The sequence below is a fragment of the Marmota monax genome, unplaced genomic scaffold, assembly GCF_021218885.2.
Source record: "Marmota monax isolate L192 unplaced genomic scaffold, Marmota_monax_Labrador192_F-V1.1 WCK01_AAM20220418_F8-fsc00037, whole genome shotgun sequence".
In the NCBI taxonomy this organism is placed as follows: Eukaryota; Metazoa; Chordata; class Mammalia; order Rodentia; family Sciuridae; genus Marmota; species Marmota monax.
In genome coordinates this window covers 14439048-14462798 of record NW_026693245.1, presented here as the reverse complement: position 1 = coordinate 14462798, position 23751 = coordinate 14439048, and the positions used below count along the sequence as shown (strand labels likewise).

Genomic DNA, 23751 nt, shown 5'->3' with positions numbered 1-23751 from the left:
TCACTAAAAAACAGACACACAGTATAAGTACAAATGTCTCCCCTGATGTTTGACACAAAAAACTACAGTAAAAGTAAATCAAATTATGCAATATATGAAAAAATATGACATGCAAAAATCATCATTTTCTATTTGTTGGCAAAGTACAATTAGAAATAGAATTTTTTAAAAGCAATGCCTTTTATAATATCTCAAAATAATAAAATACTCAGGTATAAATTTAGCAAAACATTTGCAGGATCTGTATGCTAAAAACTACAAAACCCTGATGCATAAAAATAAAGAAACCTAAATGTTTAGAAAGATATACTATATCATGGGAAGAGTCACAATACTAAAGATGGCAATTCTCCCCAAATGGATTGACTGATATTATGTAATTCCAGTCAAAATCCAAACAGGAATTTTGTATATATAGATAAACTGTTTCTAAAATTCATATGGAAAGGCAATGGAACTAAAGAAAAGCCAAAAGGATTTTGAAAAAGAATCGAGGTGGGGGGAAATATACCACCTGATTTCAACAATTATGATAAAGTTTTGGTAATCATATAATCTGAAATTGGTGAAGGAATAAATACATAATTCAATGAAGCAAAATAGAGACTTCAGATAGAGAGCCATATAAATATACCAATTGCTGACAAGTACACAGAAATTAATTTAGAAGGATAACCATTTCAATGAATGGTTAAATTATTGGGTGACCCTATACAAAAAGTAAAAATAAAAAAGGAACCTTGAGACAAACCTCACAACTTCAAGGTTTGTTCAAAAATTAACTCAAAATGGATCACAGATCTAAATCTAAAATATTTTAAAATAAAAATATCAAATGAAAATATAGGAGAAAATTTTCATGAACCACAGTTAAGCAAAGAGTTTTTGACATCTCATGAAAAGTATACCATTAAAATTAATAAATTTTACCTGATCAAAATTCAAAAAACTTCAGCAAAAATGCTATAAGAGTTATGAGAAACAAACTATGATGAGAATATTTTCAAATCACATATATGACACAGGACTTGTGTTAAAGATGCATAAATAATTTTCAAAACCCAAAAACAAACAAATAATTAAAAACAAACAATTATAAAATAGACAAAAACTTGAACAAACACTGAACCTTTGAGGGAGATGTAAATTAAAACCATGTGTTATGGTTTGGATCTGGAATGTGTCCCAAAGGCTCATGTGTAAAAGTTTGGTCCCCAATGTAGCAATGTTCAGAGGTGGGACTTTTGGGAATTGTTTGGATCATGAAGGCTCTAACTTCATCTATGAGTTAATCCATTGATTGATTCATAACTGAATGGACTATTGGGAGATGGAGGAAACTGTAAGAAGAGGGACTTAGTTGAAAGAAGTGAGTCCTTGGGGATGTGTCCTTAAGACTATATCTTGTCCCCAGCCCCTTCTTCTCTATTTGCTTCCCAGCAGTCATGAGGGGATCAGCTCCATTCTACCATGCCCTCTCTACCTTGATGCTCTACCTTACCATAGGCCCATAATATTTGGAGTCAGCTCCATGGACTAAACCCCTGAAACCATGAGCCAAAATAAATCTTTCCTCCTGTAAGATGTTTTTCTCAGGTATTTTGTCACAGTGACAAAAATCTGACTAATACATTATGACAAACAACAGCATGTCTATTAGAATAGTTTAAGAGTACAATTTCAAGGGCTGGTGAGGATGAGAAGCAACTAAGTCTCACACATTGCTGGTGGGAAAGTAAAATATCACAGCCACTCTGGAAAACAATTTGATAATTTCTTATAAGAATCAATCTACATGTACTCCATGTGCTAGTAATTTTCTTTTAAATGCACTTTAGTGGATTAATGAATAAACAGAGGTACATCTTTACAAAGGATATTATTCAGTTTTAAAAAGGAACAGACTTAGATGAACCTCAAAGATGTATTAAGTGAAAAGAACCAATCTCTAAAGGTGACACACTGTATGATTCTATACATGTGATATTCTTGACAAGTCAAAACTGTGGTGGTGGAGAACATGTCAGTGGTGCCATTGGTTTGGGTAGGGTGAAGGGTATGAGGACAAAAGAAAAGCACAAGGGACCTTGTAGGGGTAATAAATCTGCCCTGAATCCTGACAGTGGTGGTGGTCACATAAATCAGTACATGGATTACACACAGACCTGTATACCAAATTTGCAAATTTGCATTATGTTATTTTTTAAATAACATTTTAAAAGAGTGAGATGAAAAAATATTACACCTAGACAAGCATCTATAAACAAAAAAATTTTTTTAAAAGGAAAAACCAGAGAGAGTGAAGGAACAGGTGATCTGAGAAATCTATGAGAGAAAAAAATTTTGCTTTTAACATATCCAGAGTGTGACTGTGAAGGGACCCAGCAGCCTGTGCCAGACTATTCTCTTTTCTAGGGGCCTTTCCCAGCCGCAAACCACAAACTCTTACGTGCTGAAAGCTGCTGTTAGAATGGATGGAGGGATGTGTATGCTGACAGCTTGATGCAGATATTAACTACTTCTTACTTTTCTTTTTTTCTTTCTTTTTTTTTTTAATTTTTGGTACTGGGTATTAAATCTGGGGATGCTTTACCAATGAGCTATATCCCCAGTCCTTTCTGTTTTTTGAAACAGAATCTTACTAAGTTGCCAAGCATTTTGTGAAGTTGCTGAGGTTGGCCTTGACAAATGTGACTTCTATGAAAGCTGGAGTAGGTATTGTTTTCATTTTGTGAAGGAAAAAAACAAAGACTTCATTTTGTGGAGGTTAAGAGATTGGCTAAAGTCAAGCAGCTGGGAAAAATGCACAGGTGGGGACCCAGAATTTCTGGTTTGTGCTCTTTGATCACTCATTCATCCATTCATCTAAACACGTTTATTGAGTGCCTATTATATGACAAGGGACTATGGTCTCCAATTGTTCAAATTCCATCTGATAGAAAATAAAGAGACACATGCATAGATCTTCAGAACAAGGAGCTGTGTGATAAAGGCCCTAGGTGTGGTAAGAAAAATAAGTGACACTAGGATTACACTAGTTTTCAACAGATCAGGGAAGACCCCTAGAAGAGATGAGCTTTGATCTGGTTATTGAAAGTGGGAGAGAATTTTGAAAATTTGATATTGAGGGAGAGACATGGTCCAAATAAATTCAAAGTCTGTGTGGTGGCTGGTCTCCCAGATAGCCCCTAACAGTTGTTGCTTCTTGGTATTCATGTCCGGTGGAGTTTATTTCCATTCTGAATCAAGGCTGTGCTATTTGAGAATATGGCAGAGGTGACAGTGACATGTGACTTACATGTTTTCTGTTGAATCATTCATTGTGGGAAAAGTCAACCACCATGTCATGGGGTCTCTCTCAAGCTGCCCTACAGAGAGGTGTACTTGCAGAGGAACTGAACCCTCTTGCCTATAGCCAGCATCGACTTGATATCCACATGAGTGAGCCACCTCGGGAGTGGACCCTCCAGGCTCAGTTTTCAGATGACTACAAATCTCAGAAGATATCTCACTGCAACCCCATGAGAAGCCCCAAGCCCAAATCATTCAACCAAGTTGCTACCCAAATTCCTGACCCACAGAAACCACGAGAGATGACTAATTATTGCACTTTCAAGCCACTGAGTTTTGGGGTGATTTTTACATAGCATTAGGTAACAATGAAATATGTGAGCCAACTTGCAGGAAAAAAAAGCAAACATAAGACAAGCTCAAAAGAAAGACTTCTCAGACCAGGAAGGTGAAGTTTCCAGCAAACTGGGTATGAGATAGAAAAGACACAAACAGAGGCAATGGCAGGAAGATTGAGAAAAGTAGACAGGGGGAAAGGTGTCTTGGAGAAAGAATTCCCTAAATACCCTGGAGTTGTACTTCTGAACAATTAGTGGTTATTTCTACTAACATTAATGATTCTGCTAATAGCATTCCAAATATCTTAGGTATTGCAGAGCAAGTGGTTTCCTTTATACCTTACTTTTTGTGCTGCCAAATATGGGATAGTCACTCACCATACTCATTTCCCTTTTCCCCAGACACAACACTAAATCACATCTTTAACTTCCTTTCCTGCTGGTATGTTTGTGCGGTTGCACTCTGGAATATAAGTAGCAGTGGTGTACAGCCCATAAAACCTCCCACAGGGTCCTTTACCCTGTCTCTTCACCCCTGTGCTGACTCCCTGAAGGGAATGGGAGGATCTCAAGGCTGGAAGATCAACAAGGTAAAAGACCATGGATCCCCAAATTATCTCACAGAATGTCCCCTGCAAAGTAGCTGCATTCAGCAATTATGTGAACAAGAAATAAATTTTTATTGTGTGAAAAAAATAAATAACTGGAGTTATTGGGACAGTATAAAGCAAGTGTAGAGAAAAATGAGATGGAACAAAGAGTGAGCCCAGCACACGCACATGTACGTGAGGTACCGGGTAGTTTTGTGAGAAGCCACAGCATTATGATCTAGGAGACAAGGCAAAAACGGAAACGTGACCAGTGACATGATTCACAGAGACCATGAAATTTTTAAAAGGAAGAAAGGAAAAAGTTGGACGTTTTTCCAACTTTTGGAAAAAAGAAGTGTGACTATTTCCAATAATGAAATTAAATAGAAGTTTCCTCATTGAGTCCTCATAAAAGACACAGCATAATATAGTGATGTCCTATAAAAAAATCCTAGCAGCTAATACAACATTTCTTATTATATCCTTCAATGAAGGATAAAATAAGTGATAAAACAACATAATAAAATCATGGGGGGGGGGACACAATACTTTGTGGCTGAATTAGTTCTCCGTTAGTCCGATTGTACCTAATAACAAATGTAAATAAATTGTGAATCTCTTAGATAATCCACCTCAATGAGTAATAGATGTTTGGCAAGTATATTTTGGTTAATTGATTCACTAGCAATTATGTATATTTTTGAGGGTGGGAAAATGAGTAGGAAAGGAGGCCCAAATGTCCTGAGGTGACTGTCCTATGCCTCTACATTACCTGTCTAACCCTATCTGGCTACTTGGGGCTGCCAGGGTGTTTCATCAGCTCATGTGTGTTACTGTATTTTCTCAGTGCATTTTCCTGGGGCAGTGTAATTAGGAACACTGACTAGAGAATAAGGGAGGAAGAATAATCGAGTATAAGTACAATTGTAAAAAGTCATTATGACATGCTTTCAAAGCCAGTAATTACCACTCTTGCTTATCATGCAAATCACTATTAGTATTTTTATTTAAACTACAACTGTGTTTTGTTACTTGACACAAAAGCTTTTGAGAAAGACCTAACATCTGCCCACAATTGGATTCCTTTCCAAGCATTCCTTGGAAGAAGAGGAAAAGGACACCAATGTCAAGAGGGTAATTTAACGCTTGTAGTTAAAACTTTGTAAAGGACCCATTGTGAGGGGGAAAAGCCCAAGGGGATGAATTATGAAATATGCACAATAATTTCTGCTTGTCCCTTTAAAGCAAATCTAGAGATTTGTCTCTATAGTGAGAAGCTTCAAAATTGGTCTTTTACAAAACTAAAAAGGTTATATAACATACTGGGAAATCAAGGGTCTTTTGAAGAACAGTCAAGAATTGAGAATGGCTGGCTGGGGAAAGGAAGATGGAAGTAAATAGAGGAGATCTCTGGTCCCAGAGACTTGGAAGACTGATTTAGTAACAGTGGTTGGTGAATATTGCCAGTTTTACTGAGCATTGAAAGAAAAGTAGAGAAACCTGTTCATTGGGGGCTGGTGGAAATTGTATTGTAGTAGTAGCTTGTAATCTTTGGATACAGGATGTAGCAGGAGAAGGATGACTGGAATTAAATGCATTTAAAATATGAGTTGTTCACCGTGTATAGTGATCGCCATTTAGATTCCCCTAGAGTCAGGCAAACTAGCTGTGGATCTGACAACAAGATAGATAAATTATTATCCTGACAACTCAAAATCTGGCAAAAGCTGGAGAATTCCAGTGGTAATGACAGAAACAGGTCAGGCTCGAATTGAGCCAGAGCTAAGTAACAAATATTTCTAGTACTTTTATGCAAAACACTACTCAACCTTTCCCCTTTGAGTTCAGTGAAGCTTAGAAACAATACGAAACAGTATTTATATGACTTTGGAGGGATTTGGGATGGCCACAAGCATGCCTGAAATCAGAAGAATCAATGGGTAAAGATGGGTTTATGTCAATATTCTTTTAACTGCTGCTGTAATCTTAGACTTCAGGTTCTCCATTCAGAGTGACATAAACCTAATCACCTTTCCCAGCCTTGAAAATATTTCTCCTCCTTCAGACTCCAAGGTGACTTCTACCTCCATCTACTAAGCTGTTCTATTCACTCCTAAGACAATACTAAATGCTTCTTGCCCCATAGGTACAGCAGACACCTGCATTGCCTACTCAGCATTAATTCCATCTTTTTTCTTACACAAAACTCCAAATTTGCTCGGCAAATCCTCCTCCTCCACCTGGCTGTATGCTTCTGTGGACGTCAGGGCAATCCCATTCCTCTTGTGAGTTCTTGCTTAGGAATAAGCCTGTTCTACTGTTCTATGCACTAACATGTGAGGAAGAATCCATTGGGGAATTAAAGGAAAGGATTCTCAGCTTTGAAGAAGAGATACATGGGGGAAAGGAGTCACTCTGCCATGGCTGTGTGTGCTTAATACTGGGATACCAGTCTTGCAAGGGTACAAGTCTAGGAAATGTCAACTGAATAACAATAGCAGAGTAAAAAGATTGAAAGAACGAGCATCTTTGATGCCATCAGTGCCACTGAATCAGCCAACTGGAGCTCTCTATTCTAGGACTTTAAATAGTCTCATTGTTTAAGCAATTTTTTTTAAGAGAGAGAGAGAGAATTTTTTTAATATTTATTTTTTAGTTTTCGGTGGACACTATTTTATTTGTATGTGGTGCTGAGGATCGAACCCAGTGCCCCGGGCATGCCAGGCAAATGCATTACCGCTTGAGCCACATCCCCAGCCCTTTTTGACTTGAGCAATTTTGACTTGAGCTTTCTACTACTTGCAGCTGGAATTATGATAACTGATAAAATAAGGATTTGTGTACTTATACTCATTGCATACCACAGTAAACATGTTTGTTATTACCCACAGAAATTGCAGTATACCAGGCGTCAATGAATGGTGGCTCCCTAAAGAGAAAAATGCATGGGTAAAAACAAAGATGTGCTCTACATCTTAACCCTACCTGCATTCCCTGGCTTTGCCAATTGCATCAATATCCACCCAGGTGTGTAAGCCAGAACTCACTTCTAGATTCCTCCCTAGTTCTCTCTTCTCCTAGCCAATCCATCTTCATGTTCTATTCATTCTGCCTTCTAGACACTTTCCAAATTCACTTATTTTTATCTCCCTTACCATTTTGTTTAAAGCTACTATTTCTTAATTGCACCACTACTACAGTAACCTCTATCTAGCTTCCTAGACTTTTAAAAATCTGTTCTATGTACTGCAATCAAAGGGAATCTTTTCAAAATTCTAAATTCCCCCACTTCCCCTTCCATATTTGATTAAAGGATAAAGAAAATTATTCTGAGATTCATTAGGTGCCCATAGGCTTGCATGGTCTGTGCCTGTTAGTCTACCTCTTGCCCTTGCTGCTCTTGCAGGACAAGCCTGCTATTGATTTCTTGAATGTGCTTTTCTTTGCTTGTGTTCTGTATGCTTAGCAGAGTCTTCCCACCAGAACCCCTACATAATCACGTTGTCTGTGTATTTCATTCTCCATTTTCCAGCTCAGTCTTGCCTTTCCCAGTTGGCTGGCTCTCCCTGCTGTACCCTTTGCTAATGCTGTATACTTCTCAGCTGGAATGACCATCCAAACTGGTACACTTGAGAGCGGCTGGGAGTACTATTAATAATTACACTGGAACAATATATATAAACAGATATTGTCCTGGGCTGACAGAATGTTTGGTTATCCTTTTCTTAATACTTACTATGTTGTAATTTTTGTTCATTAGTTTATTCATTAGCATCTGCTTCCCCCACATCTCTATGTGGGCAGGGACCGTGTCTTTCTTTCAGCTCACCATCATAATCTCCATGCCAAGTCTGTTCAATAAAAGACAAAAATAATTGTTGGAAGAATATAAGAATGAATGAATACAATGACTCAATTCACATTTTTCTTCTCTATTATTTTTTTCCTTAGACTAGTATTGATTATAATGCTATGCACTATTCTGACTCCTAGGTTTTTTTTGATATCTGATCGTTTGGCGCAGAATTGCTTTATAAGTGACTGATGTAGTGAGCAGGTATCTATGAACACCTATTATGTGCTAACCATAATTCTAGAGATTCAAGGGATAAAACAGCAGACAAGACACAGTTCCTGCCCTTGAGAAATTCACAGTCCCATAAGGGAGATACCTGAAGTCTACTAGGATTCTAGATCCGTTTCTGTCCCATGAGTAGCCAATCAGGGATTGCTGTGGACCTGAAAGAAACTGTGACTTTTTCTCATTTCTTTCTCAGCTTTGTCATTTTCCCTAGTTCATTTCCAAGATCAGTGCCCTGATGTTTCCCATTTCTTAGTAAAAAGTTCCAGGAAACATTTGAATACTTTGTGGTATTTTCAGATTATTTTAATATATTTAAAATGATATTAGTGAATATGAACTTACAAGACATAAATGGAAATATCAAGGTGCCTGAACTTAAGAGCTATAGGCATAGGATCTGACCACAAAACTTTCCCCATGGGTGGTTTATCAAATTCAGTAATAATTAATTGTATGGGTTTTGATACACAATCAGGCCAGATATGAGGCCAGGGGTCCTGTGAGAGAGACACTGAATGGAGACCTCACACCCCTTCCTGAAACTATAATTTTCAAAGGGATATGGCATCAGTAATTAGGGACATAGAAAAAAAAGGATCTGCCCACCTTCAGAGGGAAAAGATGAATTTGGTGTTTTAGACCACAGAAAAGGAAAAAAATCTATTTCTAGCGAAATGAAAATCACAGGCCTTGGCCTCGTGTTGTGTTAAAGTTAAAATGCATACTTCTATAATGGTTTAGGAACTGTCAAAATGTGAAATTTACATAAAAATTAATCCTGGGACAATTATATCACTGGAGTACCCAGTGGCAGTAAACAGAAAACCATTCTGGAGCGACACTTCCTCAGCCTCTTTGAACAGGACTTCTATAGGAAGTTTTCCATTGAAGATGACCTGTAATCCAAGATATAGGCAAAAACAGAAGGACAGGAACCCAGAAATCTGTGATAATAGAAGTTTTATCTGGAAAAGATGATGTCTTGAGCAGAATCTTCTGGAAACAGATTCTAAGATGGACATTTGCATGTAGGAGATTTTCTGGAGAATGCTATAGGGAACACCTTTGAAGAAATTAAAGAAATAGGATGAGTTGGGAGAAGATTCAGTGATACAGTCGCAGCAGATGCCCCAGCTTAGCCTGCAGGGATCTCTGGAGCTAAGATGGCTCTTAAGAATGACCCCCATCAGGCTAGGCCTTTATGCCCCAATATCAGTCATTAGAACACACTGATCCAAGGGAAGAAGTCATAAACTTGGGAAAGATGGCTCTTTTTGGCCAAAAACCATTTCCAGAGAGATCCAGAATTGGCCATTAGCAGCCAATGCACATGGCAGCAGGGAAATAGGGGCCCTGGTCCTGAAAATGTGGGTGGGTGGGTGGGTGGGAGGTGGGGACTCTGAGCAGCACAGAAGAGCATCCTCTAAGTCTGCTCCCTTTAGCAGCTCATTTCCATTTACTTTTGTGTTTTGTAATTTGTCCCATCTGGGAAGAGCATCACCAGTTTTCTGCTTGTTCTCAATTCCTGATAAACGTTATGTACATAAACACAATGGAGAAAGTTAACAATTCCCGCTGCCTCAACTAGTTTCAAGAGCACAGCTAAATTTCATCATCTCTTTCCTATATTACCCAATCTAGACTCTCTTCACTTTTAGCAAGTATATCTCATGGTCTTAAGCCGCTTAACTGGTAGAAACTGTGAAGATCTAAGCCTCTGATCACCATGTCCTTTGGAGGCTGTGTTGATGGTACCTATCCATTAACCATCCAAATTAGGCGGCAGAGTAACAAGATATGTCCCAATGGTTCATTGGAGTGTCAGACTTATTAATTCTTTTCTTCACTATGTAACACAGTTGGATCTCCTCCTGAAGATCAGTGTAAATTACCCTCTTAAGGGAGGTGTATCTTCCCTTTCCTGCTAGCTTCTTGAGATGAGGACCCCTGAGAAACCTGGTGATACCCATAGTTCAGAGTAAAATGGGACTCTTACCATATCCCCCAGTGGAGCCTTCCACCCTCTGAGAATCAGAACTTCTATTATAGAGCCTCTAGTTTCCAGGACAGGAAGCACAAATTTCACAAGCAGATTACTGTGAGTAATCTAAGATAAAAAGAAAACAGGAAAGAGTAGTTAAGAGACAGGTTGATTAGAAAGTGAAAGTTCAACACATATGTAATATGAAATATTTATTTGTGAATGAACACTGCAAAAAAGGTAGGTGATAAGAAACAAGCAAAGTAAAAATATGGCATGTTAAAACCAGAAAATGATGGAAATAAAATCCAATGTAGACAATCACAATAAATATAAATGGACTAACATTCAAGTCAGAGATGCTCTGACTGGGTTTTAAAATTCACTTGTATAAAAGATATATATCTAAAACATAATGGCATGGAAGACTTAATTAAAGCATGAAAAAACTTAAAAGGCAAATTCTCACCAAAAGAAAACCATTGTGTTATCCTTAACAAACAAATTATTTTATAAGGCAAAACATCATTTTATGACTAAAGAAGATTATTAAGAAAATATTTTCCAGGGTCAGGCACAGTTGCACCCTTCTGTAATCCCAGTGGCTTGGGACGCTGAGGCAGGAGGATCTCAAGCTCAAAGCTAGCCTCAGCAATGGCTCAGTGAGACCCTATCTCTAAATACAATACAAAATAGGGCTGGGGATGTGGCTCAGTGGTTGAGTACCCCTGAGTTCAATCTTTGGAACTCCACCTCCCAAAAAAGAAAAATATTTACTAGGAATATGTATAGTTTTAAATCCATATGCACTTAATAGCCTAGACTCAAAATATATAAATTCAGGGGTTGGTAGCAACCCATCAAATTGCTACCTCTCATGTGAATTTTGTCTTTTCACAAGGCTTGCTACTTCATGGGGGAAAAAAGATTGAATATAAAGAGTGGTTGTTGGATCGATGTAATCTTTATTCAGAAGCAAGGTTAATTTATAAATATACTCTGCAAAGTGAATAAATAGATCTTTTTTATCTTGTTAAGTTTGTTTTCCAAGTACAGCTGTGTTTATAAAGTTGAATTTTTTTGCTTACTGAATCTAGGAAGTAAATTCAGTAAATGGATTGTGGAATTGAGCTGAACTTTCATAAAGAAATGCAAAACCTCTGCCAGTTGTCAAAGGTTCATGCACCATGGTGTACTTTCTAGGTAAGTTTCCTTTAAAACCAAAATACTTTTTAAGAACTTTGTATTGGCTGACAGTTCTGTAACAGAGCCAAATTCTGGAAAGAAAGAGGGGTGTTTTCTTTTTGGTTTGTTTTTATTTTCTGTTTTGTTTTTTGCTGAACCAGGAAGTTATTTCTTTAATTAAAGTAAATGTGACTGGCATGGCCTATGCAATCACACTGTCAATCAGACAAGTCTTTCCCCATGGATTAAAATTCTAACAGAGCATATAACTCTAGTTTTCAATGTCTATTTGCCAAGCCAGACAATCCTCTCCTGGATGCAGATTCTTCCCCTTCTTTATGTCTCTGTGATTTTCCCACACATTGTTACTTTTCCTTTCTCAAATGAAAGCGAAATGGAATAAATTAATCAGAGCTTAAATCAAGCAGGATTTCCTAACTGGTAAAGCTGTGACAGGATGAAGGGGTAGAGAGAGAGGGGTGGGAGGGAGAGAGAGAATGGGAGAGAGAACGTGAGTACTGAGGCTTTCTGCAGGGGGAGTAGCCTTGGGAAGGGGGTGATAGATAGGCTCTTGATGGCCTTGCTACAGGGGAGATTTGGCTGCTAAATTTGACCTTGCTCCCAAGTAATTGATGAGACGTAGCATTATCATCAGAATGATGGTAATGAGCTATAGATGCAGACTCTCTGCCTGTGGAGATTACAGACAAAATAGACTGTAAGGCAAAACGCATTATTCAGGCTAAAGAGACTCATTACAGAAATTCCTGTTAGGAAAGCTTTGGTGGAGTTATTTGATTACCATAGCTCAGTTCCACATCCGAAGAGCGGAAAAATCCAATGGGGAAAAAAAATATATGTCCTAAAGTGGACTCGGTGGTGACGTCGGTGCCCCACGTCTCTTGTCCTGTCATCATCAAGAGCTGGATTTCACTCTTCCCTCAAAATCAGGTTCAACATCAGGCTCCTTACCAGGTTCTGTCTTAGCTACACTTCCGGTGCTGCTTTTCTTATATTTGAAAATGCCAAATATTCTTCTAGTTGTGATTTTGGGATAAATGAACTTCATTTATACTTTCTTTGCATTCTTTCTTAAGAATTTTCCTTTGAAGAAGATTCTTGGGTTTTTAGTCACAGTAATTTCATTTTGCAGTGAAGGCATCTCATTTCTGATCTGTCATTTGTCTTGTTAAATGAGATTTCAGTCATGCACATTTGAAAAATTCTGTTTCTGGAACTTTGGTTTACCCTTGCAAATGTTCTCACTGAATCTGGACACAATTTTTCATTGTTTCTCTCTCTCTCTCTCTCTCTCTCTCTCTCTCTCTGTTTGGCAGCCACCTTTCTATGGGTGTCTACATTTTATTGATTTATGGTAATAGATGACCAGCCCCTTCTCTTCTGTCATTTACAGGTTGACCTCCTTAGTTGAGGTTTTTCTAAAACAGGCACACAAAGCGTAAGCGCAGGTAACCTTGTAAATTCAAAGGCTGGTTCCACTGAGTTAAAATTCTATACCATCCAAGTGCTGGATCTTGACACAAATGGAAATTTTAACTTGCAGCTTAGTGCTTCATGCCTCACACTGTGAATGGTTGCAACAAATCTGAGTTTATGAACCTAAGTTGGTGACATCTCTCTTTTTAGGCCAGTGGCCTTTAAACTGTGATGTGCATCCAAATAATGCAGCAAGCTGATTAAAAATGCAGAGTTTTGGACCCTCACCCTAGACATTGATTCCGGAGTTTGAGGGAGCCAGCGTGTACATTTTCAAAAGCTCTCTGAGGGTGATTCTGATGCAGATCATACTTCAACCTCCATGAAAGAGACTGAGAATGAGAACAGCAGCACCAGTCAGCTGGACCTTGACGCTGACAAGAGCTGGCCTGGCTCTGACAGCTGGGCCCTGTGTTTTCCTGGTGGACATAGACAATTTCACAGAACATCAGCATCAAACAAGGCCGCTCTGACCATGAAGAATGAAGACAAAAACAAGACCACTCACTCTCAGTCTGAACTGAGGAGAAAAACAAGAAACAAAATATCAAACATCACCCTCTCTCAGCAAAGATGAGGGACTAATGTTACTTCCCCATTTATAGTTCTATCCTTGTTCTATCCTGGCCTCCCTGTAGATAGTATCTACTGAGGTACCCTATCATAGAATTGCTCCTCATGTCGTCAACTCAGAGCAAAGCCCTGCTTCCTAAACCTTCTCCAAGATCACTGAACCCAAGTCCCGTCCTACCATAAATCTTTTCTAATACAGTCTTGCCGAGATACCTCCATTCTTCCTTATGGTATGCTCTCTCTTTTGCTGAAACAGAGAACACACCTAACTAGCTCAATGACAGGTGGAGACATTGACAAGTCTCATCAGCTAGACTAGTGCTTTCCGTTCTTCCTCTGTCCCTAGGTGTGCTGGCTGTAGCTATGAAACCACTCAAGGATCTTACAATTCCTGGGTATTGCTTTTCTGTGCTGTGGAAATGTATGGGTACTTACTCTATCAGTCGTGATCCACATAGGACAGTACACACAATGTGGGTCATCAAGTTCAGGTAATTTGGAAAGTCATTGTCAATAACAGATGATGAAGCACCAGCGACTAGCAACAGCAGGGAGCTGTCACTACCTCTAGGCCCGAAAGAACAAGAGCAAGGAGAGGTTACCAAAGACCAAAGAGAGCCACAAAGAGGGCCACCCAACAGGAGCTGTGGCCTTCAGAACAGGCATGTGGCCCCTGCTCACTGACTGGCCAGCAAGGCCGGGGCAGGGGAACAAATGCCCTGATTATAGTCTTCTTCCTCCTTTTGATGTCCTGTCCAATATCTCTGTGGAAGACAAATGAAGTTGGAGGGTGTGGTGAACTTCTATAATTCTTTTTATCTCAGCATTTATTTTGAATACAGGTCTAACTTTCTTGTGCCAAAAGCCTCCCCATTGACACGGTTTTCATTTCTTCACCTCCTCTCAGGTCCTCAGTGTGCTTGATCCAGATGTCTGCCTTATACAATAGCCTCCTGGGGACATTCCACTATGGGACATCTGGATACGACCTACTTGACTTGCTCCATTGACCCTCACCCCACATGGACTGTGCAGATATGCCACAGCGACCACCTCTCGGTCACAGTATGACTCCATGGAACTTATTCTGGCTTGCTCTAAACCCACCAATCAGAACTCCCCAAGGAAAAACTGCTTGGGTAATGCCCCGGACCCCAATAAAGGCCCACAGGTCTGCTCCCACCACTACTGGCTGAGCTCTCATGTCCAGATGGCCCCCACCTTCTGCTTGGCCCTGGGAGGCACGCTGCCCTTTTCTGTCTGGAATCTGTAAGTAAGGAAACTGCTTCCGTTGCTTCCCGGGTTTTCTTGAGCAGCCTCTGCTGCATCTGACCTGACTGGCACATTTGAACCTAGCTTCTCTCCAGGTCAGTGCTCCCCTAGAGTGTGGCTCGCTCGGTCGGAATAAGCTGGACACAAATCAGACAAGAGCCACAAGGGCGTCTGCCAGCATAAACAAGTTTCCCGGAAGAGGGATCCCTCATCACAAGTCAGACGCTTAGGTGTCAGGCCGACTGCCAGGACAAAGAAGAGCCTAGAAAAGGGACATTGGGAACCTCCACTTCTTCTGGAACCCCTCTGTTTTAAAGGTGCTCTACGGAGAAAGTCTCAAGACCAAATTAGAGGAAAACACAGCAGAGGGCCAGAGAGTCCATTATGCAGTTTATACAATCAGCTTCCAGAGACGCAGAGCAGGTGGAACTTGAGGGGCAAATGCAGAATAAGCAGGGCACTTACCAAGAGTCCTTGTTGTGTATTCGTAAACCTGTTTATAACACCTGCCCTGTAGATACTACTGTTATTAGGTGTTTTATGAATCCACAAAACTAAAGTACAAAACAAAGAGTCCTTGCTCCTAACTAAACAAAGTGAATGCTTGACTGAATAGCACCAACAATATTAGTAGACCAATGTTCGTGATTGTTGCGAGCCAGGTATTGCTTTCAGCACTTTACATCTATTGTATTAGTTTCCTGTTGCTGCTGTAACAAATTCTCATAAATTTAGTTGCCTAAAAGAAAACAAATTTTTTATCTTACTGTTCTGAAGGTAAAAAATTCAAAATAAGGACTTATAAGGACTAAAAAATCTTATAAGTACTAAAATTAAGGTGTTAGCAGGGCTGCATTCCTTCAGGAGGCCACCGAGGAGAATGTTTCTTGCCTTTTCCATATTCTAGAGGCTGCCCACCTCCCACGGCACCTGTCTCTTTCCAGAAATTGCCTTTCCAACCTCTGCTTCATCCTACGTCCTTCTTGATTGTCACTCTCCTGCTTCCCTCTTTCACTTAAAAGAATTCTTGTGACAACACCTGAAAAATACACCTATGATACTGCACCTTGTAATCTCTTATCTCCAAATATTAACTAATCAAACCTGCAAATTCTGTTTTTCAGGTAAGGTGACACAGTCACAGCTTCCAAGACTACTGTATGCATTTCCTAAAAACAAGGACATTCTCCTATGTAACTACAATCTATCTATCAAAATAGTAAACGCATGTTGGAGCTACTACCATCTAATTTTCAGATCCCATTCAACCTTTAACCATTGGCCCCAATTTGCCTTTTGTAGTGAAAGAATCCAGTTCCAAATCATAGATTGTCATTAGGTGTCACTTCTCTTTAGTCTACTTCTGTCCAGAAGAGGTCCTCCATCTCTTCTTGACTTCCATGACCTGGACCATTTTGATAACTGATAGCTAGTTATTTTGTAGAATATCCCTTAATTTGAATTTGTCTTCTGTTTCCTCATTCTTTTATTCAAAAATTTCATACAAGCAAAGTGATGCTGTGATCCTTTCCATGCATTTTGTCAGGTGTCACATAATTTTTATTTATCTCATGATAAGTAAATATTCAACTCAGATCACTTCATTAAGGTGGAATCACAAAAACTTTTTCTATAGAGCTATGATTTTTTCCTTCATTGTTAATAATTAATAAATAATTTGTGAGGAGATATTTTGAAACTATGTACATATCCTGTTCCTCATCAAATTTCAATCCATTTTTATTATCTCCATAATGATTTTATTCATGAGATGTAATTTAGTAATATAATCATTTTGGTGCTTAAACTGCCATCAGTTTTGCAGTAGGATCCCTCTAAGCTGGCTGCATGTAGCTGCTTCATTCTATAAGTTCTTCCTTTCTTCTGGGCCACAAGAAGATGCTTCAGGCTCATGTTGTGTTTTCCTTACCCCAAACTATTTCTTTCTTTCCTTTTTCTTTTCAATTAATTAATTGGTCCAAACCATTTCTCTAAAGAGTCTTGACTCCTTTAGAAACCAAGATGGGGCACCAGCTATCCTCGGCACTATTAATTCTTATGGTGGACAAAGCTAAAAAACATAAATTACATCTATATTTCTCTATTTATATCAAGAATCATGGCCAAACTGGTACCTTCAATTCCAAACCAATGCCCTGAAGTTCATTCTAGTTTTCCAAATCGTGGAAGGAGACATCATTTTGCCTACTCCACCTATGAATTCCTCATGTGTTTAATCCCTATACTCACCTTAGGATTTAGATTTTTTAAATTTGCCAGCCTGATGTTCCATCATCCCCACCCACTACAGTGTGCATTTCAAATAGCTCAGTGTGGGCTGGGGAGTTTCTTTGTAGCCTACTTGCAACTTTTTAGTAAGTTTGTGATTGTTTCAAAATATTGATAGGTTTATATTAAAAAAAAAACAACAACACTCTTTGGATCAACAGACTATGAAGTACAATAGCATCCATAGTGCTCCTGGTAGTCTGGATGAGAGGACGGTGCTGTAGTTTGGATATTGAATGTTCCCTGAATGTTCGTGTGTTAAAGGCTTGGTCCCCAGGGTGGTATTATTGGGGAGGTGGTGGAACCTTTAGGATGTGGGACCTATGGGAGGTCCTTAGATAATTAGGGATTTGCCCTTGAAGGGGATTGTGAGACCCCAGCTTCTTCCTCTTCTTCTTTTGCTTCCAGCCATGTAATAATCACTTTGCTCTGCCTCATGCTCCCTCACATTGCCACCAGCATAGAACAGCAAGTCTACCAGATCATGGACCAAAACCTCCAAAATCGTGAGCCAAAATAAACCTGTTCTCCTTATAAGTTGATTATCTCATGTATTTCATTATAGTAGTGGAAAACTGACTAGTACAAGCGCTGACCGTTTTCCAAATCAGAGAAAAGGAAAAATAGGATTTTAATTTCAGAACGATCAGAGCTCAGAAAGGTGATTCCTGCGGCCTTAACAGCTTAATATGGTGGTTCCGAATTGCAATTTTCAACTGGTCACCTCATCTGTCATTTACATATGGACATCCAACAGCAATCCAGACTGGGGCTTCACTCAGAAGCTGGAGGGACCTGATTAGCCAAGCAATATGGCAGAACACCTTGGCTCAACGTAATGACTGCATGAAATGCTTAGGTCTTCTTCAGCCCACTCAGTGAAAGAAAAACAGAATAAGTGTGGTGACACATTTGGATCTTAGGGATTCTCCTGTCTGAGTCCCCTACTTTATAAAGAAACCAAAATAGAAAGTGGTTCAAGGTTTGACAAATTTCACAGCTGTTGAGTGACAGGACTCAGAAAACCTCACATTCCCATCTCACCTTTGATGGCATTCCAGAATTGACTTTTGTGCATGACTCTGGCAAGTTAGCAATACACTTTTTGCAACGGAAGGCCTCTTTGTTCCAGGTGATTAGGGCCAGGAGGTATTTGGCTTATTAATAAAGTCAGTCAATATAGGGAAATCATAAAAGGTGATATATAAATACCTTAAATGTTTTGTTGGATTGATGGGTTTTCTTTTGGATGTGATCTCTGTCATTTCTGCTTTAACCTCAGTCCTGACGAATCAGCTCTGACTCTTCCTGTTTCTTTAAAGAGTTAGAAGTTAAAGATACTTGTCAAACAATATGAGTGCATAAATATTCTGGATTTATTTTTTCCTGTTCCTCCTTTAGAATTGTCTTATCCTCATTTTATTGAATGTGTGACTGTGTCTCAGTTGCACTTTCTGCAAAATGAGATGTTACAGGCTGTGTTTTCTCTGCTCCAACCCAGGAATTAGCCAGGTCTTCAAATCTTGGCTCCTTTTAGTGGGGAATGGTATTAAAAACTGACATTGGACATAGGTGTACTGATCACTGTTGGATTGCTGCTGTCCCCACATCCTCGAGGCAAACAGAGCTAAGCAATGTCTGTTCCTATGTATTTCTCTATTTATATATTTTGAAAACCATGAGTCATACTGATGTCTCTAACTCCAAATCAGCCCATAAAGTTTGTTCTTACTTCTTCCTGTTCCATATTTGTAACTCCCTTTTCCAACCACAAATAAACTGGCTTATATTATCCTTAACAGATTTACTTATTTGATCAACACTCCTGTAAGAAACCAATTCATTTCCTCTGCCATCCCCTTATCTTGTGAACTCTATCACCCACACCCAGCCACCTCTCTTTGTGGGCAATCTCCAAACTGTAAGTGGGCTCTGACACTCCATGCTGGGTCACCTTCACATAGAATGCCCACTCCATTCTGCTTTGATTCCAACTCAACATGTTACACGGTCTCCTTCTCCTTGGACATCTTCCTCAATCTGTTTGGGCTTCAATTCCCCACACTGAGCCAATTCCCTGCATGCACACATGGATTGCCTTGCTTAGGCTCTGGCACCCTAAGTCAGGCAGACCTGGTACTCTCTATACAAGCCTCAGTCCATTCAGGCTCTGGCATCTCTGGTACCCTCTCTGTGCCAACATAGCTCCCCTGCTACTTTTGGAGTAGATGCCAACCTTATCCTTTACCTCTTGAAGACATTAGGACTGAATGTTCAGGAAGGAAAGGGGACAAGGAGCATAAGTGCTCCGTTTGTGTCTATAGTATCTTCTCTGACACAATGAAGACAATCAATAGAGCAGATAAACAGAATAAAATGTTTGCACTCTCCCACTGATGTCTCACATCTTGACCTATAACATGCAGAGAGAACTATTTCCATATTTATTTATCCACAAAAGTGGTCATTGCCAAAAGACAGAATTTATTCAATCCAAACACTCTCAGCATCCAGATTGTTGTTAAGATAACCAGTCGATACTGTCTTTTATTTCTTTTCACTCCATTCCTTCAGTGCAAAAGCCTTACCTAATTCATCTCGAAGTATTTAGCTCTGTATGTATTTTTGATAGACATAAAGAGCTGGCACACATTGTACACTTCAAACAGCAGAAGAGGGAGACAGACATGCATTCAAATCACTCTAATTTACCAGCTGTGTGAATTTGGCCAACTTAGTAACCTTCACCTGCCTCAGTTTCTTTAACTGTAAAATGGGTGGCAATGTCTACCGTTCAGATTGTCATAAGAGTTAAAGATTGTACACACATACACACACACACACACCATATAGTAAAATGCTCTCTAAATATCCATTATTATCACTTCTACATCCTTGGCAAAGCCTCGTGTGTGTGTGTGCGCGCATATCTGCCTGCTTCTCTGTTCATTTTTTTTCCTTCAAAACCTGAGACCCCAAGGAAAATTTCTGGCATGTAAAACTGATCAATAACAACAGTTCTGAAGACCCAGAGAATTAGCTTAATTTCTCATTGAACTTTAAATAAATTTGTCACCTTCTTTTCTCAGAAGTCTTTGACTGCAGGAGCCTTCCCTGTTGTTCCCTGATGGATTTTCATCTTGGCAGTTTCAGGACTGTCCTCAGATCTTCAGCATGATCCCAGTGTGCTCTCATTACAGCCAGTCCAAGCCAAGGCAGAAGCATCGTTTCTGAACATCTGCCCTCAATTACCAAGAGGATGCCCTGCCACCTACTCTTGGGAAAGTCCTTCCTTTCTCAGTTGGTTTGCCTCACTACTCTCAACCCCGCATTATGGGATTCCCTGTTCCCACCATGTTTCAAAGACCATTCCAAGAGAAGTAGAACCACAAGACTTGTAAAGAATTTATTGGTCCTTTCTGCCCCAGTTAGTTGGAAAAAATCTATATTTGCTGCTGTATAAAACTATTCTGAGGCATCCTGCATTTCAGCCTTGTCTTTGAACCACTTCTGCTGAAATAATACTTTTCCTTGGTTATTTTATTGTAATTTTATAGTGTAGAACGCTTCCTCTGATTATACCAAAGCCTCGTGCAGAGTGAAGTATAGCACCTCTCTTGCATGATGAGATGGAAATTGTTATCCTTGCCCCCATGACACCAGAGTAAAATGGGAAACTGCACTTGTCTAATCATGAGAGTACAGACCATAGAAGAGGAGGATAGAATTGTTTCCTTTTTAGGGGGTTTAATTAAAATCATTACTTAAAAATAAGCATCGTGACGACATCATGATTGAGCTATTTTCAAAGGGTGGAACACCTATGAGAATTCCCGGTTCCATGAGAAAGCATCTCTTGGTTTATGCATGTATGTTTGCTGATTTCAAAACATTAAAAAGAAATCTGTCAGTCTTCTGGAAATGGCGGCACTGATTATTTCACATGGTCTAAAAGTGAAAAGCATATCAAAATAACTTCATATTTTACAATATTTTAGAGGGTCATTATAAGACATTCTCTTTTACTCAGCAAGGATTAAATAACCACATCTATGTTTTTTTATTGCTGATTTCTACGATTAAAGCAAGTACATATAAGCTGAGCTGATTGCAATATAAAGAATTATTCTCTTGGGTCCTACTTGTATCCATTCTCTTTCTACATTTAAGAAAACCCATTCATCAATGACTCTGCAGTAGCACCAGGACTTAGCATGCGCATATTATCTTCTCATATTCCCTTGCAGTCTTCCAAAATCACGCGTGTGCATGTGGGTATGTATACATCCGCCCACACTCACAAACATACGCATGCAAGCACTTATAATGGCATCCAAACATATTTACCCATAATTATATTCTAGGCAATTTCTCAAACACAGATATTTTTGCATTCATTTGTGGAACCTGTGAAGAATCCATGCTAATGTTTGGAGTCTTAAAGCAAACTGTAATCTTATAAACAGCGAGGTGAACCTCAGAGGCAGGAGTCTTTTGATATGCAGCATAAGTGAAATGCTGCATAATATAAAATGATGGAGCTATTAATCCTACGGCACTGGTGGTGCCCAGCCCCCCCTCACTATTGATACCAACACCATTGTCTCTGGCTTTAAACTTCATCAGTATGCAAACGGAGTGTCACTATGATGGGTGGTAACTTGGTTGGATGCACTTTCTACATTTCTGGCAAATGAGTATAATTATTTTCAGAGCTGCGGGCAACTCATGCATGTTTTATCCCCCATCTGGACCGGCACGGTACACAATAGTGATAAAAGATGATGTTCCCCCTTGGATGTTCACAGGCCATCATCGACACAGTCCTGATGAAATGGCCATGTATCCCCTAGCAGTTCTATATCTGCCACAGCTTGACAACAAAATTATTTCCCCATAGTACTAAAACACTTCAAATATTCAAGCCCTCTGTGCATATATTTGTGTTTTGAAGCATTCAGCGTTAACATAATGTGGTAATTTATAAACTGACAAATTAACTATGCAGAAATCACAGAGAGGCCTTATGAGGTCTGCAAAGCAGCAGAAAAGAAAGCAGAAGCTTTTTGCGCTCTGTAATAATAATAATCCTATCAACTGTCGCAGATTGCCCGGCCTCCCATTGTTGCAGCCCAGCCGCTCGCTCCAGAGCTTGCTTACTGTAGGTGATTCCGCCTGCCCGCCCACCAGAGGTGCCTGCCTCAGACAACGCCAGCCGGGAGACTGGCTGTGGCTGCACAGGGCCATCCCTCTCCAGGTCTGGGGCTAACAGGCAAAAGGGCACCAGGGCACCAGTAAAAAAAAAAAAAATAATAAATAAATAATGCAAGTTGCCCCCATTGATCACTTAGGAGCAGAAAGGGACGGGACATGAGAACAGAATCCGGGGAATGCAAGATTTGCCTTCAAGACAGAAAGTGCATTTAGGACTGGCAAAAGCAGTTGCAGCAAAACTGAGATCATGCACATGAAAGGAGGATCAGCCTTCTTTGTTTTGTGGTTATAAAATCATTTTAATGATTAAAATCCATCATCTTGCTAGCCCACTCTAGCAAATGCTGGCGATCCTTACAGGCCCACTATTGATCCTCAGGCAGACAACTAAAAAGAGGCTGCATTCATCACAGGACGCAAAAGAGCGCATCTTCACTTTTATTGTTTTCGCTTAATTCTCTTTCAGAAGAATTAAAGACTAATTTTGCTAGACCAAGGGGAGAGTCTGTGCATCTTCTGCTGCCCCCATCTGTTTAGCATGTGGATTCTTAGAAGGCTGGAGTGATGTTTTGAGGCAAGCAAGTATTTACAAATTCTTTATGAAAACACCGAACATTCCTTCATGATATGCCAAGCCAGCTCTGCTTCCTTCCTCCCCCTCTGCACCCTGTTCTCCACTCGCCTCCCCCAATCACCCCACCCACCCACACAGGCACACTTGCTATCTTGCAGATTCACACATGCATGCTACACACACACACACACACACACACACACACACATCGTCCTTTAAATGGTATGTACCATGCAACGAGGCCTACCAAACATCAGACACTCTTTATCAGCAGTTGTGCCAGGGTCTCCATGGCAACAGTATAATAGATTTGCCCTTATTCAATCCCAGAGGCCACATTGAAGCGCAATGCAAAATTTGCTGGGGCCTGAATTCCTTTCAAGCCATGGCTCATGTGTCAGGAAACAAGTCAATGCACAGACAGCACTGCACATAAAGATGGAAAGGAACCTTTTCTCTCCACTGCTGTTTGCTCACAGTGACATTCAGAAGCCCAGGCTCTTCTAGATCTCATTTCTGTCTCGTTTTCTAGTTATTAATTCACTTCTTTGGATGGAGAGGCGAGTGGGGGAGGGGAACACTATGCTTTGCAATAATAAACCGCCAACAAAAGTACAAAGCCAGCTGCATAAAAACGAAGGGTGCATCCCAGCCTCCAAGGTTACATAGGATTCAATATGGCTGAAACCCAGCACCGCTGCAAACTCAATGCAGGGGGTTGGTGCACCTCAGTGACAAGCAGGACTGAGCATCCTCGCCAACCTCCTCGACCCAAACTGGAGTGGCATTTTGTGATACTCAAGCAACCACCCCCAGGGGAGGAGAGGCGGAAGAATGGACATGTGCCCTCTTGTCTTACAGCC

At 39.9% G+C, this 23751-nt stretch overlaps 1 long non-coding RNA gene across 1 annotated transcript in view; it reads right to left on the bottom strand.

The window, feature by feature from the left end:
* Nucleotides 1-23751, bottom strand: part of LOC124100684 (uncharacterized) — a 96790-nt gene that overhangs the window by 20912 nt on the left and 52127 nt on the right. The window contains exons 2-3 of the long non-coding RNA XR_009227977.1: nucleotides 10300-10410; nucleotides 7956-8070 (exon numbers count right to left, since the gene is read on the bottom strand). This is a non-coding gene — a long non-coding RNA (uncharacterized LOC124100684). The remainder of the gene's footprint in view (nucleotides 1-7955; nucleotides 8071-10299; nucleotides 10411-23751) is intronic.